A 5,508-nucleotide genomic window follows, 5' to 3' on the forward strand; every position below is an offset into this window, starting at 1 on the left:
TGTCAATGAAGATTAGTAAATGAATCAAGAGAGCAGATGCGAAGTTAAAGATCAAACACTTAAAGAAAACAGCATAATTGGGGACTGCCAGAATCTTAAGGAGATATTTAAGCATGAGATTTATAACAGAGTCTATTTGTTATAGACCAATATTGTACATATACCAACTTAGTGTTGTGATTACATTAACACAATAATAATAATAATAATAATAATAATATTAATAATAATAATAATAATAATAATAATAATAATCCTTTCTAACTCTCAAAATAATAATGATAATAATAACAATAATAATTATTATTATTATTATTATAATAATGATAATAATAATATTCCTTTCTCCCTCACATAATAATAATAACAACAACAATAATAATGATAATGATAATAACAATAATAATAATAATAATCCTTTCTAACTCTCATAATAATAATAATAATAATAATAATAATAATAATAATAACAATAATAATAATAATAATAATAATAATGATAATAATAATAATAATAATTTCTAACTCTCATAATAATAATAATAATAATAATAATAATCATAATAACAACAACAATAATAATAATAATAACAACAACAATAATAATAATAATAATAATAATAATTTAATTTGTGGAAGGATAGAGGATATGTAACAACTGAGCAGCGTCTGTGTGATCAGGTTAGATTGATTAAGAGCAAAAGGTGGCTAAGTGTGGTGGAGTTAGATGCTCTTAGGCAAAGAGTTTTAGGATGTGTTGGGGATCTAGAAGTCAGTCAGCTTGACTTTGGGGATCAGGGAGCTTGTGAAGAGAGTTTGGTTCATGATGCAGGTGTAGTTGAGGGAAGATTAGAGGAGCATGTTTATGGTGCAGTTGATAGTGGTTTAGTTCCTGTTCCGAGTGCAGTGCGTGAGGTGATGGAATTGAAGAGAATTTGGCATGAAGTTATGAGTAAGGATAAAGTGGAGCGTTATGATTTTCGAAGAGTGAATAGATATCGACTAATGGAAGAAACTAGGAAAGTAAATGAGTTAGTGAAGTTTATTAAGACATCAGATATTACTGAGACAAATTGTTTAATTAGAGCTGTATGAGTTAATGTTGCTAAACGGCTAGGTCTATGTGAGTTATTAGAAGATAACAGAGCTATAAGGGGAAGAAAGCCATGGTGGCATAGGAGGTTAGAAAAGGATATCAAGGTCTTAAGAAGTAATATAAGTGTGATGGAGAGTAAGAGAGCTGGCAGATTAAAGAAGATGAGTAAGTATAAGCTGTTAGAGAAGAAATATAACATTAAGAGGAAGGGGTTTCAAGTCGTTCTGGAAGAGCTGAAGCAGCGATTAGTGGCTAAGAGTGGGAAGGTGAGGAGGTATGAGCAGCGAATCAAGCAGTATACTCAAAATTGTCTTTTTAATTCTAATCAAAAGAGGTTTTACCAGCAGCTAGATGGGGGGATTGAAAAGGAAGGGTTTGGGCCTGATGCAAAGCAAAGTGTGTCATTTTGGAAGGGGATTTGGGGAACGGCAAAGGATTTCAATCAGAATGCTACATGGTTAAGAGAGATTGAGGAAGGTGGGACATCAGTGACGCAGGATAATCTGAGTATTGGTATAGGTAGAGTTATGAAGCAATGTAAGAAGATGCCTAGTTGGAAAACTCCAGGACCTGATGGTGTACAGGGATTTTGGATCAAGATGGTTACGGCACTGAATAAGAGTATAGCTAGTCAGTTTGATAAATGTGCAAAAACAAACACAATTTATGCACTATTAATACTAAATATGGCGTCATGTCTTCAAAGATATACAAAATGTGTTATTACTTTTGTATTGCGCAGTGAATTTTCAATTAACAAAATAAAAAAATTAATATTATATCTTTGCTATAGCCTTGGACAAAAAAGTCTCGCAAAGCTCAAAAACTAAAACAATCATAATTGTACACTAATACTTACAAATCAAAATTACATGAATCTATTAGAATATTGCCACAAGAGGTTATACAGTACAAATTTTTACATTGGGTGCTTCAAACTACAGTAGAGGCCCCCTACATTTACATGTATGTCTGTCAGTACATGTATATAGTAATTAACTTATGCAACAAAATAGCTTATGTGGTGAATGCATAAAACATGCGTTGTTTCACAAGTATGCACTTCCAGTCAGAAATTGATTACACAATACAGATCTGATTTTTAAATTTGGTACTCACAGATAGAGAAAAAAATTCCTTTCCAGCAATATCCCATTTATGACAATGCATAATAAAATTTGGAAGTTATGGATGCTGTTTGGACGATTGCTCTGGAATACTAGTACAGAGAAAAGCCATTTTAAGTTATTTTCAATGTTTCCGTGTCATGCCCGTTCATGTAGTACATGAAACCACGCCTACCAGGAAAAACCACACCCAAATCAATTAATAAACGGGGAATGAAGAAAGAAGCACTTTTGACTTGCTTTTCACAGCATTTGAACTATCATTTCTTGTATAATGGACATCGTAAGAGTTGTCTAAAGCCCTGCCATTCATGTTGGCTTCAAATACTAGTAAGTTTTTTCATTACCTAGTTACAGAGTTATTATTACGTCCTCTAGTGCTAAAAGTCCTAATTATGGACTGTTTTGAACACGGATCATCCCCATACTTCATTCAAATCCAACCATCGCTTTTCCTTGAGTTTACAGGTAATATATATATATTATTTTTATTTAGAAGTATAATTAAGTTCTTTACATGTAACGTTAAAATAGTTTATTGTCTTTGCACTTGTGGATGAATCCTATGAAAAATTTGTTGTTATTGTTATGTTTAATGATGTTTCTTTCTCTTACTGTTGTAGCAGGGCCTCCTCTTCCTCTTTGGCCTCTTCCTTGGCCACCTCCCTCTCTTCCTTGGCCACCTCCCCCGCTTCCTTGGCCACCTCCCCCTCTTCCTTGGCCAGCTGCCCCTCTTTTTTGTCCATCTCCTCCTCCTTGGCCACCTCCTCTTCCTGCTCCTCTCCCGCCACCTCGTCAATGCTTCCCTTTACCCCTATGATGTCTCCTTTTCCTCTAACAACAAAAAGAGATTAAGGTAAGTTATACTAATAATAAGAACACAATACACATTAACATGTTTTAAATACCATTAGATCCTACTAACACATGAAGGAATAGTACTGTATGTTCATGTAGTATCATTATTCTTGAAAGTAATATGAAATTAACAAGTTAACTAAAGACAAAGTTACTCACTAAGGGATAGCATTTTACAGGCAAGAATAATTACATTGTTAATAATAATAAATGTACCTCAGACTGATGCTCAATCTCACACCCAGTATTCCTTAAAATTGCAGTGCTGTTCTTTTTGCACGTCCAGCATACATTGTAAGTTCGTCATTGGCTTGATGCTGTAAATGTGGGGAACATACTTTCTCCATATTCTTTTAAAGGAACTTTCACAGAGAGTATGTTCCCTACCAGCATCAGCATACTGCCGGTAAACCATGCGTCGGGACACACTGGACAGCAATAGCTTGGCCTTCCCATAATCCCTCACTCCAGGTATCATCCCAGGTTGTAAAATGGCGTAGTCTTCAGCATAGTTCTCCAAAAATGCTACCACATCTTTAATGCCTTCCACAGAAACAGCAAGACAAGGAATGCGACCAGTGTTCCCATGAACCCTTCAATAAAAATTTTAATTACTCTTCTTTGGATTATTCTTATTATTTTTACCTAGGTTTTATTCCATTTTGAAGGAAATGCCTCCTCAAGTTCTTGTGAGTACCATTTCTGATACTGTATACGAACAAGAAGAGCTTCTTACATATCTATTTTTAAAAGATAAGAAATAACTTATTGTTATAGATATTTTTTGTTCAATACTTTCTTTCCCCTGTATTCATACTCAGTCCTATTCCTCTGAACTGTTTCACAAGATGTTGAAGACTTTTTTCACTCTCTTAATAATAATAACAATAAAAATAATAATAATAATAATAATAATAAATAATAATAATAATAATGATAATAATAATAATATTCCTTCTCACTCTCATAATAATAATAACAATAACGATAATAATAATGATAATAATAATAATAATAATGGAACACCAACTATGCTCAGGTATTAGGGTGGATTAGGACTCATCTAACTTTCTCAACTTTGAGAGCCACAATCTTATGTCTTAGGGGCACACGTACCAAATGGAGATCAATGAATATGGCTGACAGTTTCCCCCTTAACATTATTATGCACTAAAATGAACAAATTACTATTACTTTAATTTTTTTTCCAACACTATTTCTAGTCCTAAACTACTTTTGTCCTACTTGGTGTATTTTGGTTAATTAATAATAATAATAATAATAATATTAAAAATAATAATAATGATAATAATAATAATAATAATATTAATAATATTCCTTTCTCACTCTCAATAATAATAACAACAATATATATACAATAATAATAATAATAATAATATTCCTTTCTCACTCTCATAAAAATAACAATAACAATAATAATAATAATAATAATAATTATTATTATTATTATTAATAATAAAATAATAATTAATAAATAAAAATAATAATAATATTCCTTTCTAACTCTCATAAAAATAATAACAATAATAATAATAATAATAAAAACAAATAATAATAATGATGATGATAATAATAATAATAACAATAATAATAATAATAATAATAATAGTAAATAAATAAAAATAATAAAAAAATAAAAATAAAAATAATAATAAATAATAATAATAATAATAATAATAATAATAATAACAATATTCCTTTCTCACTCTCTTAATAATGATACCAATGATAGTAATAAAATATTAATTAATAAATGAAACTAAAAAAAATAATATTCCTTTCTCACTCTCATAATTATAATAACAATAATAATAACAACAAACAATAATAATGATAATAATGGTATTAATAATAATAAATAAATACATAATAATAGTAATATTAATAATAATAATAATAATAATAATGATATTAATAATAACAATAATAATAATAATAATAATAATAAATAATAATAATAAAAAAATTTCCTTCCTCACTCTCATAATAATAATAACAATAATAATAACAACAAATAATAATAATGATAATAATAATAATATTAATAATAATAACAATAATCCTTTCTCACTCTCTTAATAATAATAGCAATCATAATAATAAAATAATAATAATAATAAATAAATAAATAATAATAGTAATATTAATAATAATAATAAATAATAAAATGATAGTAATAATAACAATAATAATAATAATAATAATAATAATAAATAATAATAAAAAAAATTTCCTTTCTCACTCTCATAATAATAATAATAATAATTATAATAATAATAATATTCCTTTCTCACTCTCATAATAATAAGTAACGGAATAATAATAATATTAATAATAATAACAAATAATAATAATGATAATATACTTCAGGCTTGCCTTCCATCACCTCCATTATCCTCTAACCCC

The 5,508-nt window shown here is 28.6% G+C and overlaps 3 long non-coding RNA genes across 4 annotated transcripts; 2 read left to right on the forward strand and 1 right to left on the reverse strand.

Annotated features, from left to right (window-relative positions):
• The first annotated feature begins 2,388 nt into the window (after nt 1-2,388).
• Nucleotides 2,389-3,260, forward strand: LOC105312938 (uncharacterized). Of its 2 annotated transcripts, none has more exons than XR_002185153.1 (4): nt 2,389-2,553; nt 2,602-2,691; nt 2,847-3,079; nt 3,138-3,260. It is a non-coding gene; the product is annotated as an uncharacterized LOC105312938 (long non-coding RNA). The 2 variants fall into 2 exon arrangements; XR_002185154.1 differs by having other exon boundaries at nt 2,850-3,079.
• Nucleotides 2,701-3,390, reverse strand: LOC109582560 (uncharacterized). The gene is made up of 3 exons (XR_002185155.1): nt 3,298-3,390; nt 2,839-3,057; nt 2,701-2,786 (listed from the first exon to the last, which is right to left on the reverse strand). It is a non-coding gene; the product is annotated as an uncharacterized LOC109582560 (long non-coding RNA).
• LOC109582561 (uncharacterized) lies at nt 3,300-3,934 on the forward strand. The gene is made up of 2 exons (XR_002185156.1): nt 3,300-3,375; nt 3,731-3,934. It is a non-coding gene; the product is annotated as an uncharacterized LOC109582561 (long non-coding RNA).
• The last annotated feature ends 1,574 nt before the right edge of the window (nt 3,935-5,508 follow it).

Source organism: Amphimedon queenslandica, unplaced genomic scaffold (genome assembly GCF_000090795.2).
Source record: "Amphimedon queenslandica unplaced genomic scaffold, v1.1 AMPQUscaffold_13376, whole genome shotgun sequence".
Classification (NCBI taxonomy): Eukaryota; Metazoa; Porifera; class Demospongiae; order Haplosclerida; family Niphatidae; genus Amphimedon; species Amphimedon queenslandica.